At 39.1% G+C, this 15,136-nt stretch overlaps 1 protein-coding gene across 1 annotated transcript in view; it reads left to right on the forward strand.

The window, feature by feature from the left end:
- The window catches only part of LOC148360555 (uncharacterized), a 79,984-nt gene that overhangs the window by 53,337 nt on the left and 11,511 nt on the right, over positions 1–15,136 (forward strand). The window lies entirely within an intron of this gene.

Raw genomic sequence — 15,136 nt, forward strand, 5'->3', positions numbered from 1 at the left:
GACCCCAAGACGAGCGCTTTACCTCCATGTCCCAAAACCTGAACTCACAATCAAGTTACATTCTGCTTGGTTTTCCGGCAACACTAGTCTTTTTCATGAATTGGCTAATGTAATATTGGAAAGGTCGCACGGCCCACTCACATCAGTTGTTTTTCCAACTATTACCCGTGTTTGAAATAACATCTGCCCGGACGCCCAGGGCGTGTATCTTTTACGTCAGGCGTACAACTTACAAAACGTCTCCGCCCGGGTGGCCGACAACTTTTTCAAGGAAAAAAAAAGTTTGCTTTATTCCGATTTCCAAATCTTCGTTCGGTTTGGAAATGTCGGAATTTCGGTTCGTTTGTCAATTTCCATACTCGGCAGCCAGTCTGAAGCCTGCATCGAATAACTGCTTCCGGACTTTCCCGAGCGTTATAAGGTCGTGCATTTGCATATCGTTTTCCAAAGTAGACGCACAGAGAACACACGAAAAATGGATAAGTGGTTAGGAATGAAGCCAAAACCTCAGCCCCAGAAGAAAGATTCAAAAGAAGCTAAAAAAAATTGATGACGCTACAACACGTAAATGTACATTAAGAGCATCGTGGAAAGAGGAGTTCACGTGGCTTGTAGCAGACGACGCAACGCAAAACGCTATATAACATTATAAACACAAGAACGAGCAAAGAGACCCCCAAAAGCGTATCGTTTTTCCTTTATTTTTTTACCCTTTTTGTTTAATTCTTTTGTTTCCTTTTTCCTGTGTTTTATATGTTTCAATCTCCTACCATGTACATCTTTTTCTTTTCTAGTCTTTTCATGTTATTCCTTACTTTTCTCCTTTTTTCCTAGCCTTTTATTTCTTTTTACTTATTTTTTCCCTTTCTTCTTCTATTTTCCTGATTTGTATTCCTTTTACCTGTATCTTTTTCTTCTCTTTTTTTCTTGTGTTTTATCATTTGTTTCATTTTTTCAACATTGTCCACTTTTGTTTTTTTTCTGCTTTAATTTTCCCACCTTTTGCAATATTTGTGCATAATTGTACATAATATTTGGTCATGTTGGGATTAAAGAAGCAAAAAACAACCTGAAGAGCCGTTTACGACCCGAAAGAGCCGGTTTCCCTTAGTGAGCCGAGCCGAAGAAGCCTGTTCTCGACAAACTCTACTAACTTTACTCAACTTCGTTCTACTTCGACTCGACTTCAAAATATCGCATTTAGGACACAACGTCAGGGGAACCCGTGTATTTTTACCTTCATGCACTGTAACTTTGACTTGAGTCGCTTCTTAATTAGTAATTTTGAGCCCTGATTTTTGTGCGCTGGCTCGATTTTCTTGTGCGCTAAAATGTGCGAGCAGTGAGCAATTGCGCACGCGCGCAGCTTAGAGGGAACACTGATCAGGGCACTTTTATTGTTCTTTCCATAAGTGTGACTATTTTTTTTGTCTTCCATGTTTCGGTTTGTTAGAAACAGTCAATGTTCCAATGTCTTTCATTTTTTGTTGAGGTAGAGCTAGTTTGCGTTCCAACATATGCTGCATCTTCTCCCTTTCATGTTGTGGTCATTTACATTACGGGTGTCAAACAGGCGGCCCGCGGGCCAAATCAGGCCCGCTAAGGGATTGAATCCGGCCCGCGAGACAACACTCAGAAAAGCGCAAGAGAGAAACGAGCTGCAGGTTGAAATATGTCAACTTGATGTTGCCAAAGCCAGGTGCCTCGAACAAAGACACTGTACTTCTATTTCTTTTTCTCTATCTCTCTCTCTCTCTCTTTCTTCCACCCCTTTTCTCCCACTCTGTCTCTTTCACTCTCTGTGTCTCTGTTATTCTCTTCCTCTGTTGCTCTTTGTCTCTTTCTCTGTGTTTTTTAACCTTTTGGGTCTTTTTTCCTTTTCTCTCTTTTCTCTTTCTCTCTTCATACCCTTCGCACTTTTTCTCTTTTCTCCCCTTCTGTCTTTCTATTTCTCTTTGGATTTATTTCTTCTTCTCCCTTTCTTTTCTCCCTCTCTCACGACTTTTTATCTTTTGTTTCTCACGCTCTATCCATCTCTCTCTTTTTCTTTCTTTGTCCCGCCCTCTCTCCTTTTCCCTCATTCTTTCTCTTATTTCTTTATATCTCTTTTTCTTTCTCGTTAATCTACTAGTCCGGCCCCCGACAGAATGTTTGTTCTATCGTGTGGCCCCCGAGTGAAAATGAGTTTGACACCCCTGATTTACATCTACTTAGAATTCCAACATATTGTAACAGATGTGTAGTCACGCTTGTGTTAAATAGATAGATAGATAGATAGATAGATAATTCATCCCTGTAGAGAAATTCACGCTAAAGTAGCTTTGAAGATCCTAGTAAACTTCATTGTTCTCTTTCCGTATATTTTCTGATGCAGGTTCATTTTCTGTCAGGAATTATTTCAAAAATTGAATTTTCTTTTGACATTTACGAGATCCATTTCTCCCTGGCCACGCCGGATCCTGACAGCATAATCCGACCAAGGAGTGAAAGCTGCAAGTGCCATTGCAATGTGGCGCAAATGAGGTTGGTTCAAATCCCGCTTTTTTGGGGGCCTTCCAATGTGGAGTTTCCATGCACGCCTCTGGATTTTCTCAGCCTGCTCTCATGTTCCGAAAACATGCTAGTTCCTTTTGGCTAGTTTTCTTGTTTGGGTGTGCTGACACAAGGTCTGCTTTTGGTTGCTAAAGGAGAACACAAACTCCTTGGGAAACAGGTTTAGGAAGGACTTTTTAATGGACGCTAATTAGAAAATAAATTCACCAAAGTGGAAGAAGTCTTCTTTAATTTTTAGATCATTTGCTCATTGTGAGCGTTATTTTTCCTATTTTATATTATTTCGATTTAGTTAGGTAATTTAGCCTATGTTTTTATTTTATTTCTTTTTTTTAACCTTGTTTTTCTATTATATTTGCAACTTGATTTCTGGGATGAAACTAACAATATACTTTATATATATTATGTCAGGGGGGCGAATAACTGCTCATTTCAAGCATTTTTTGAATTTTAAATTATGTAAAAATAATCAACTTTCGTCAGATCAAAAATGTTTTTAATCAAAATATTGTGTTTTCAAACTTTTTTTAAGAATCGTTTTGTAAAAATATTTTTGTATCACTGATTTTTAATATTTTCATCATTTTCTGATATATATTTTAAAAAGATTTATCAAAGTAAAATAAAGTAGAATTACTCTTTAATTTTATGATGTATTTAAATATTCATGATTAAATTGTATGTGATTTTAATATGTTTTCAACATGAAGCAAAAACAGAAAAGCAAACACATTTCAAATAGTTGTATTTATTTCCTGATTATTTTTTAAACTTAGTATAAATTGGTACACTTATTTGACAGCATCAAAATAGTTTAAAGAAAAATCATTTTTATAAGGATTATAGTAAATACCGGTACTCATTTTAATTCTTTTTTTTTAATGTTGTGACATTTTTTATTTTAACAAAAATATGCATATTTTCGTTTTATGATTCATCTCAATATGTATTGAATATTGTATTATAATATTTGTCGGGGTTTTTTCAAAATAGTAAAAAAAAAATAATAACATTGATTTATAAATGACCTGATATACATGTATTTACAATAGTATAAATTCTATTCCTGCAGAACCTTATCTATTAGTATATCTGTAATGTTTATTTACAGAATGTTACCTGTTATCTGTTGTTGTGATTTTCAATTCTCTTTGACATTTTCATTGAACAATAATATCCCAGACCGACTGGGTAAATAGATTGGTCTCTCAGTATCTGTCAACTTATGGTTCAGATTCTAGGCTCCTCCGTGTTATATGTCAAAGTGTCCTTGGGTAAGACACTGAACCCCTAATACCCCCAATAAGCAGGTTAGCGCCTTACATGGCTGCACGGCCGCTATTAGGAAATGTGAAGCACACTGTAAAGCGCTTTGGGAAGTCTTGACTTGAAAAGCGCTATATAAATGCAGATCATTTTATTTCATTTCATTTTTTAATCCTACCTCTCAGATAGCACGCATTGTGTTTAATATGGTGAAATTAGATCTGAGCCCTTTATATATATTATATGTGGTGTTCTGCAGGGTTCCGTACTTGGGCCCCGTTGTTTTCAGCATTTACATACTTCCAATGAGTGATATTATTCGCAAGTATCAGTGTCCATCTGGACTTAAAACACACTTCTATTCTATAGTTTATAAATGTATATATTTCACGTTGACAATATCTGTGTATTATTTGTGATTGCAACATCCATTGCAGCCTGATCATCCTGGAAGGGGGATTACCTCATGTGCGGTCCCTTCTCAAGGTTTCTACATTTTCCTCATGTTGGGGCATTTGAGTTTTTCCTTGCCCTCATTCAGGTTTTAGATCAGGGGATGGTGTCGTAATAGTCTGTGGTTTGCAATAATCTGTGGTCTGTGCAGCCCTTTGAGACTCTTTGTGATTTAGGGCTATTCAAATAAACATGACTTGATTAAGGTTTTTGAGTTTTCCCTTGCCCTCATCCAGGTTTTAGATCAGGGGATGGTGTCATGATAGTTTGCAATAATCTGTGGTCTGTGCAGCCTGTTGAGACTCCTTGTGATAAAAGGCGTCAAAAATAAACATGACTTGACTTTAAAAGTTATACTCGGATAGATAATTTTTTTCAATTTTTTGATTTTCCGTCTGCAATCATTTTATAGATCAAATCAAAATGTATTTTTAATGCACTTTTCAGGCAATTATTTAACACTCACACTGAATGTTTGATACAGCAGGTATCATAAGAAAATAAATCGAACAAAAACAAAATATATATTAATTAAATGAAAAAAATAAATAGAATTATCGCAAGGCACAGAGGTACCATGTGGGGATTAACGCTGTAAATTCATGCATTCTTTCTTTTTAAATCCGAGGTAACAGGTGATTTAGAAAAGTCAACTCCGTGTCAGACGCTCACTCGCATCTTGCCTAAACCCTTTGCCGCGACCGCCACGGTCGACTCATCGCCCCGATCCCTTACACCGATCGCGCGGACGTAAAAAACACGAGAAACCGCATGTCTGCGTGCCACAACAGGCATCAATCAAGCGGGATTCGCAACGCCTTTTTTTTTCTAAAGCAGGACACGAGTGGCGGCTGCGGTTAGCAAAGCGCTCCAGACTCCGACGAACATCCCCAGCCTAATTACATGTTTCTTGGCTCCAGCCAAAGAGCCTCAACAAGACATTCTTTAGTTATATTTACAGAAGGACCATATATGGCAGGCAGGAAGTGTTATGAAGTCTCAGGCAGGAAATATGAACATTTTAGTATCCTGCTCTAACATGAGTTACGTAACCTAAGAAATATCCTTAAAGTGACAGTGTGTAATAATTCCCTAAGAGAATGAACTTGAAATGTAGCTAAAGCATCCAAAGAAGACACACTATGGAAGATCGAGGATAACGCTTGGCCAAATTTAAAAGCGTATTTTGATTTTAGGGCGGCATTATTGTGGGGGCGGCAGTGGCTCAGGAGGTAGAGCGCTCGTCTTGGGATCAAGAGATCGCAGTTCGAATCCTGTTACATGTCTAAGGGGCCTTGGGTAAGACACTGAACCCCTAATGCCCCCAATAAGCAGGTAAGCGCCTTAGACGGCTGCACGGCCGCTATTGGGAAATTTGAAGCACACTGTAAAGCGCTTTGGGAAGTCTTGACTTGAAAAGCGCTATATGAATGCAGATCAGGAGGTAGAGCGCTCGTCTTGGGATCAAGAGATTGCAGGTTCGATTCCCGGCTCCTCCGTCATATATGTCGAAGTGTCCTTGGGCAAGACACTGAATCCCTAATGCCCCCAATAAGTAGGTCGGTGCCTTGCTTGGTTGCATGGCCGCTATTGGTGTGTGTGTGAATGGGTAAGTGTGAAGCATGTTGTACAGCGCTTTGGGAGGTCATTGACTTGAAAAGTGCTATAAAAATGCAGACCATTTACCATTTTTACGCGTGTGAGCAACGATGAATTTAAGCCAAAGACGGGACATTAAAGCTGGTGATAATCCCACCTAGTAAAAGAACAAAACATAGAGTGAGCTGGATACAACAGGAGAGTGCATAAAGAACTGGATTTGGTCCAAGCTGGTGTAAGTGAATGTCAATGTACTTAATTTATACACAGGGTTGGGTAGGGTTACTTTAACTTGATTAGTTTCAATTACTTTTGGATTACTCCAATGCCAAATATGCTAAGAAAAGACAAAAGAAACTAAATATGAATAAAATGATGACTCACAACACATGGTAAGCTTTCTCTCCTGGCTTTGATCTCCAGCAAAACAAACATCAAATGCGACAGAAACAAAATGAAAATAAATCCAAACAGCTTGCCAACATCATTTTTGCCGTTCCATGTATTCCGTTACTCCCCAAGTCTGCACAAAATGTAGTCATTTTATTCATATTTAGTTTCTTTTGCCTTTTATTAGCATATTTGGTATTGGAGTAATCCAAAAGTAATTGAAAGTAATCAAGTTAAAGTAACCCTACCCAACCCTGTTTATACAGCCCTTTACAACAATCCTTTTGGTATACTAAAGTGTTTTACAGTGATAAGAGAGAAACAATAAGTAAAAAACACAAAATGTAAATAAATGAAAATAATAAAAATACATACAACAGTGTCAAATAAGATCAAATAAAAGATCGGTCTACTGAGTATTGAAAGCCATCCAGAAGAAGCGCGTTTTTAGTCTGGATTCAAAAAGGCCGAGGTCAAAAATAAGACTCAACTCTACTGGGAGTTGATTCCAGTGCTAACTTTAGCGGCTAGCTGGTGAAGCAAGTGAGAAGCAGAACCCGCCAGGTCCCTGAATCATGGAACCAAGCAAAGACTACTCTGCATCCAGATGGCTAACATGAGTGGCTAGAGAAGGAAACTGTGTAAGATGTCTGAATCATTGAACTCAATGCTGTACACTTGCATGGCGAGTTGTGGAGCGAGTGACAATGTAGGACAAAGCAAGAACAGCGAGGCTAGAGAATGAAGCTCTGGAAACATGTAGGAGATGCCTGAATGACAGAATGTAGCAATATTTGCTTGCATGAGCTGCTCTGGAAGGCCAGCGATACTAAAGGATGAAGCAGGAGGGACTAACATTAGCAGCAAGCCATAGCCTGCAGCCAAGTGGCTAACGTGAGTGGCTAAAGAAAAAAAGCTGAAGATGCCTGTGACATTTCCTCACATGACCTGGCATGATTCTGAATGGCAGCAGAAGCAACTAACTAAAGCGGCTGGAATTGAGTCACAGTCTGCAATTAAGAGGCTAACGTGAGTGGCTAGAGAAGGAAACCATGGGAAAAAATATCCTCCCCGCCCCCCAAAAGGTGAAAAAAGGAACACTAAATCCTCCCACAAATTATCTTGGATGTATGTTATTTTATCCCAAAAGCTTACATCCATTTAATATGAGGAAGATGATACCGATCCTTTCGGGCCAAAACAAATAGACTCAAGAGGCAGCTTCGTTCCCAAAGCCGTCACAATATTAAATTCAAATTTCCACTGAACTAAACTGCACCTATTTGTCCAATCATGTAATCTGTATGTGCACTGTAAATAGCCATTTACATTTAAATAACTGATATTATCATTAATTGTTGCTATCTCAGTCGCTGACTACTGGTTTGTTCATATTCATATATATATATATATATATATATATATATATACCAGTGTTCTCGTTTGCCCGCGTCCCTGCGTCCTGGACGCATCATTTTTGCTGGGGACGCATCGTGTCAAATCAACGTGGGTCCCCAGGACGCAACTTTCTTGACACAAAATTGTCATTATTACCCAGTTATTTTTTTTTAACAAAGATTTACCACACTCCAAACTTTTCGTCAGGCAGATTTGCCATCGTTGTTTTGGTCTCGCGGTTCGAGTTTTCACCGATCTCAGCAAACGAGATCTCGTTTCAAGATGACGTCATTGTTGTGGTGCTTGTCGTCGAGTGAAAGAGAAGTATGCCTCCGAAAAAACAGTTAGTATTTGGCGCAAATCAACACAAAATTGGTAATTTCTTCAGTGTCAGTAATAAGTCGAAACATAATGCAGAGAGTGATAACAACGGCATTAATTCCAGCACGAAAAAACGGCGGAGAAATTCTTCAGAAGATTGCGGAGGCAAGGAAAACACGATTTGACGAAAGAAAACAAACAAGAAAACTCCTAGCAAGAAATGGACTTTTCTGCCAAAATGGACTCAATTATATTCCTGGTTACGCTATGAGGAGGATGATAATGGATTTGACCTTGAGAAGGTTTTACAACTGTGGCGGGACAGCAAACCAAACTGAAAAATCTGAAGTGATAACTGCTTTGTATTACCAATTAACTGTGATGATTAAAACTGAATGAAAATATAGATTAATATAATTATTTCAGCAATATTATTTTGTATAATGTACAATATTGTTGTGAACTGAAAAATCTTGAAGTGATAACTGATTTGTATTACCAATCAACCATTAAGATTAAAACTGAAAGAATAAAGAGATTTATATTATATATTTGTCGCCGATTTACAATTTTAACCTCGATAACGCTCAATTTTGGGGACCCATAGATCTCTGTTGGGACCCATAGATTTTTGAGCATACGAGTCCCCGGGACCCATCACTTTTCACAGCTAAAATGAACACTGAATATACACACACACACACACAGTGTGGTACTTATCAATGTTTTCAATTCACAGTCGGTGTGCGTCAAGGCTGCATTCTCTCTCCAACTTTATTCAACATCTTCCTGGACAGGATCATGTTTTAAGCTCTCGAGCAACATGAAAGTTCAGTCAGTTTTGGGGAACATAACATCACTAACCTCTGTTTTGCTGACAATATTGCCGAATTAACAGGAGACGAACAAAAACTCTGGTCGATCGCCTGGACAAAGCATCAACCTAGAATGGGATGGAAATCACAGAAAAAAACAAAAGAATGACCAACAATCCCCAAGGTATCACCACAAACATCACCATCAACCACAGTTGGCTTGAACCTGTCACCAAATGTAAATATCTTGGAGCTGCCAAATGAGAAAAGGGGTCAGAGCCAGAAATCATGGCCATGATAGCTCACACCATAGCCACATTTGCCGGACTTAAACCGATCTGGAGGGACAAGAACATAGCAGTGAAATCAAAGAGCTGGTTACTTCTTCCCCTACGCTTGTAAGACATGGACTATCACAGCAAAACTGGAAAAGAAAATCCTGGCCATGGAGATGCAATGCTACAGGAAACTTTTAGGCATCAGCTACTTAGCCCATGTGACCAACGAAACTGTGCGCCACACCATCAGAGGGCACATTGGACCCTACGGAGAAACTTCAGTGGTAAGATCACGTCACACGATCATCAGGGGTGACCAGGGTAAATCTCCAGGGCATAGTCCAAAGGGGCAGAAGAAGACCTGGGCCCAAAACATTAAGGAATGGACTGGGGCCAACATTGCCGCATCCCAAGAACAGACCAGGGACCGTCACAGTGTTCATTTTACCTGTGAAAAGTGATGGGTCCCCGGGACTCGCATGCTCAAAAATCCCAACAGAAATCTATGGGTCCCCAAAATTTTGTTTTTTCGCGGTTGGAATTGTAAATCTGCGACAGATACATAATATAAATCTATATATTCATTCAGTTTTAATCATCGCAGTTTATTGGTAATACAAATTCGTTATCACTTTAAGATTTTTCAGTTCACAACAATGTTGTACATCATACAAAATATTATTGCTGAAATAATTATATTAATCTATATTTTCATTCAGTTTTGATCATCACAGTTAATTGGTAATACAAAGCAGTTATCACTTCAAATTTTTCAGTTCATATATTCTTCGTGGTTTGCTGTTCTGCCATAGTTGTAATGCCTTCTCAAGGTCCAATCCATTATCATCCTCCTCATAGCGTCACCAGGAATATAATTGAGTCCATTCTGGCAGAAAAGTCCTTTTCTTGCTAGGAGTATACTTTTGTTTATTATCTTTCGTCGAATCGTTCGCTTCAACACACGTGTTTTCCTTGCCTTCGCGGTCTTCTGAAGAATTTCTCCGCTGTTTTTTCGTGCCGGAATTATTGCTGTTCTTATCACTTTCTGTGTTATGTTTCAACTTGTTACCGACACTGACGAAATGACCTATTTTTTGTTGATTTGCACCTAATACCAACTGTTTTTTTGGAGGCATACTTCTCTTTCACTCGACAACAGCCACAACAATGATGTCGTCTCGAAGCAACGAGATCTCGTTTGCCGAGATCTGCGCGAGACCAAAACAACAATGGCGGATCTGCCTGACGAAAAGTTTGGAGTGCGGTAAATCTTCGTTAAAAAAAAAAAAAAGTAATCGGGTAATAATGACAATTTGGTGTCAAAAAAGTTGCGTCCCGGAGACGCATGTTGATTTGAGACCATGCGTCCCCGGCAAAAATGATGCGTCTAGGACGCAGGGACGCCGGCAAACCAGAACACTGCCGTCAACAGTAGAGAAAGCTGTCCAGAGTTGCATCCTCATTGGTGCCCCATGCGGTTAAGGGATCCGTGACACGTAATTGCACTACTTTTAAATTACTTATTAAATTAAAAGTCACTATAAATTACTGTATATGTGTTTAGATGCACTATATCGGGCTTTGACAATTCTATGATGAAATATTTTTTTGCTGCATCAAATTAGGCGAGTAGAGTGGTTCGTTCACTTCATTCAGTGCCATTGACGGTTATAAATGTGAAGGGTGCCTTTCGACAGAGCTGGTGGAAAATCACTCATAAAACATTAACATTTTAATGCATTTGCAAACAGGAAAATATAGAAGCATGTGAATAAGAACAAAAAAACCTACAGTCAACATGCTATATTCATAGAAAGTTAAAAAAGACCTCATGTTCATAGCCACACAGCAGTTTTTGGTGCAAGTGGTAAAAATGTAAATGAAGCGGAAATAAGCTTAATTCCGTCTATGCCGCACTTCCGGAGTGGCTAGAGTTTTTTTCCCTCTCCACAAAGAAACAAACCCTATGGTTTATGCATCTGTATTTCACATATGAGACATAAGTGTGGGGGCGGAGTCTGACCCCCAAGTTTAGGGGTGAGGGAGAGACACAGTCTCTGATACTCAATTATATAATACAGTGGAACCTCGGTTCTCGACCATAATCCGTTTCAGAACCCTGTTCGAAAACCGATTTGTTCGCTCACCGAAATCATTTTTCCCATTAGAAATAATGTAAATCGTTTTATTTCGTTCCAACATCCTGAATGTTTACCTTGAATGTTTGACGTAAACATAAAGCTAACCCAGGCTAATCGTACGTTCGCGTTATCGTAATCTTCCGTACGAAAGATTACGCTAACATGAACATGTAAAAATAAAAAAATCAGGTCGTTTACAAGTCATTGAGCACCCGGGTCTCCACAACAAGTGGTGAGCGGTTCATTGGAAAGGGGGTTCTGTTCCAACACCCTGAAAGTTGGGCTCCGTTCCAACACCCTGAATGTTTAACGTAAACATGAAGCTAACCCAGGCTACTCGTGCGTTAGCTTAATCTTCCGTACGAAAGATTACGCTAACATGAACGTGTAAAAATAAAAATAAAAAGGATAAAGAAAAGAATTATGAATAGGATTTCTTACCTTTGTGGTGGTCAGCAGAAGGTGCAGGTGGACGGTGGTGCTATTATTTCTTTCTTAAATGCAATAGTTGTACGCACTACTTTTCTTTTTTCACCTGTAGCAACTTTGGTGCTTGCACTGACTTTCTTCGGAGGCATAATTAGGGGCTAAAACACTTGGTACACCTATATTAAAAGAGAAAGCAAAAGGAAGCACGTCCGCATGCGATAACAGTTGGTCAGGAAAAGAGCCATCTACACCCGTACGCCGCTCAGCATCGCACCCTAGCGTACGCACTCACGCTTTACTGGCGTTCGAACTCCGATTTTTTGACCGAACAGCGAAGCAAGAATTTCTCGAAATTTTTGGTCGGACTCCGATTTGTTCGAACTGAGAGGCGTTCGAAAACCGAGGTTTCACTGTATATGCCTTTTTTAAGCACTAGTTCTGATCAAATCTTTTAAAAACATAACACTCAATTGGGCAAGTTGGAATTTCAATGAGTGGATCACATCCGATTTTTGTAGCAAAATACTTTGTGTGTTGTTGTTTTTCTTTATAAATTAAATGTACACAATACAGTAGACCCACGGGCAATGTTCCCTGTAATTTTCCCCGGGTCTGAGCGTTCACACAAAGTCGGTGAGGAATGCTTGAAACAACAGTGAGCAACCATAATCCCAAGTGTGGCAACTAAGTCATTATCAAACATGTCCAAAACTTGACATCAAGTTACATTTTGCTGAGTTTCCGGCAATGCTCAATTATTTTTCTCTTTTGAATGAATTGACTAATGTATTATTGCAAAGGTTTTACGGCCTACAAACGTCATTTGTTTTTACAACAATTCTTTCACAAGATTTTCAGTTTTTTTTTTCCTGGTATCTTTTGTCGCATAATACTAACATTTTTGGGGGCTTATTTAGTCGGTTGTATGATACAAAACTGTATTTAATCACATTTTTATTGGAAGTACAATGTTGGCAACAAGATTGACTCGGTATAATTGGAAATTATTTGAATGCAACACAAACTTTTTCTTCTTTTTCCCTGTTTTTTTCTTCTTCTTTTTTAATTCCTTAAAAAAATCTCATTGTGTTTATTTTTTCCTAGCTGTTACTTTTTTCTTTTTGTTCTCTATTTACTTTTTTTCCTTTGTTTCTTTCTTTTCTTTTTTAGTTTTTTTTCTGAATTTTTCCTTCTTTTTTCTCTTCCTTTTGTTTCTTTTTTTCTCAGCTTTTCACTACTTTTTCATTTTGGTGTTTTTTTCTTTTTTGTTCTATTCCCCCTTCCTTTAAGTCATTTTGTGCATAATTTTACAAAATATTTGGTCATGTAGGGATGAAAGAAGCAAAGACAACCTGAAGAGCCGTTTAGGACCCGAAAGAGCCGGTTCCTTTTAGTGAGCCGAGCCGAAGAAGCCGGTTCCCTGACAAACTCTACTAACTTTACTCAACTTCGTTCTACTTCGACTCGACTTCAAAATACCGCACTTAGAACACAACGTCAGGGGAACCCTTGTATTTTTACCTTCATGCACTGTAACTTTGACTTAATTCGCTTCTTAATGAGCAATTTCAAGCCCTGATTTTTGTGAGCTGGCTAGATTTTCTTGTGCGCGGAAAAGCTCTGGGTAGTGCGCAATTGCGCACACACGCAGCTTAGAGGGAACATTACCCCCGGGTTACAGCATCACTACCTTACGATGGTTTAGCTCCTCTTTATGACATTTTGCCCACTATATGACATCAACAACAAAAAATATTTCAAGCTCTGCCGTATTTGTGCTTATGATGAGTTATGTTTCTAAGATAACTGTGTGCTAATGGTTTGCGTCGCGGCGTCATAAAGATACCGATATATTATTGGCAGAACTCCTTCCTTCTATGCCATTCTCTCTTAGTTGGGAATCTCTTGGAACAAAATTTACCTTGTTCACCTTTAATGACTTGACTTGACTTGACTACTACTAGGTTCCAAGACTTGCAGTGATGCTAAAGGGAAAAGCAAAAACGTGAAAGCTTGCGATCATCAAGGTATTGAACAAGAAAAAATATGTAAAACCTGTCGTTTTCAAATGTTTTCTTATTTTCTAATAAGTATTCTAATGTGGGGTGATATGTTTTTGGTGGGGGGTTTTCGGTGTGTTTGCACGTGTGTGCTTGAAATCCTTGAAAATGCTTGAATTTTAATGCTGTGTTGCCAAGGTTTGAAAAAGTGGATTTTGGGTGAAGAGCTTGTAGTGCTTGAAATTGTTGCCATCACTCCCTGCAATATGACTCTATTGACCATGCACAAAATGACGGAAATAAAACAAGTCTGCCTAAAAATGTGAAAAAAAAACGTGCATAAATCGCTAATATATCTGTGGATTTGCAAAATACATGATTCACTCCGGATTTCTCCTTTTAACGGTACTGGAGGAATCGGAAAATTGGCTTTGAAAGTCCCTTGCAAAGGGTGTACAAACACTGTTAATAAGCCTGTGGTTTGCGGGCCATGCAAGAGTTCAAACGGGTGCTTGAAATTCTTGAAAATGCTTGAATTTAATACATGTGTTTTCAAGGATTGAAAAGTGCTTGCATTTTGGGTGAAGTGCTTGTAAATGCTTGGAATTGTTGCCATGCTTCTCAACAAGTCTGCTTAATGACGTTGACAATTCAATCTCGTGGCTTTGCTTTGCCATTGCATTTCTTCTTCTCTCGTTGATGAACGGTAGCTGTCATTAGTTTGTATGGCATTGTCCTAGGAAGCATCATCGCCTCCTATGTGTCGCACCCAAGAGGACAGGTCCATGTGACGCCTAAACAGGACACTATGAAATGTTTATTAGTCCAAGAATTACTCATCAACTATGGGCATTTATTATGGACCATGCAAAACAGCGTTTCCCAGGGGTAAATTGTAATAGGAAGAACTTCCTGCAACTGAAAATGTAAGCTACATTTTTACCCAACACCTACGATATGAGGAGAGATTTGTCTCAAAAACAAATAAGTTTGCAATCTACTCAAGATCTAAAAATCATACGTCTTGATAAATGCATCCGCAATATTAAAAATTGCCGGTTCGAGAGAGTTCTCCATTTGGGCCCTGGTGCTGTAGAATGCTCTTCCCCCTGAGATTTGATCTGCAACCTCAATGGCTATACAAATAAACATGACTTGACATTTGTGTATCAAGACCAGCACACAGGGTAGACCCAATCGTGTAACATTTTCTCACAATTTTATTGAAAGAAAGAGGAAGGGCTGCGTTCGTGATCCGATGCTCACTGGACGTGGGAAGCAAGTCGCCCTTGTACTCTGATTGTGATCCGAACATGGAAGTGGATCTTCCGTAGCGAGCGATAGCGGTGTCGGAGACGGAAAAACTGGTCGGTGCCCGGGACTGGGAGAGCAAGGCGTGGTCGGGGTCGGAAACGAGCCGTAAGCCGGGACAGAAGAGCAGACGTGATCAGGGTTAAAACAGATTGTAGCCGGAGACAAACGGGAGAAAAAAT

This window comes from Urocampus carinirostris, chromosome 8, assembly GCF_059441175.1.
Source record: "Urocampus carinirostris isolate Australia breed hairy pipefish chromosome 8, RoL_Ucar_1.0, whole genome shotgun sequence".
In the NCBI taxonomy this organism is placed as follows: domain Eukaryota; kingdom Metazoa; phylum Chordata; class Actinopteri; order Syngnathiformes; family Syngnathidae; genus Urocampus; species Urocampus carinirostris.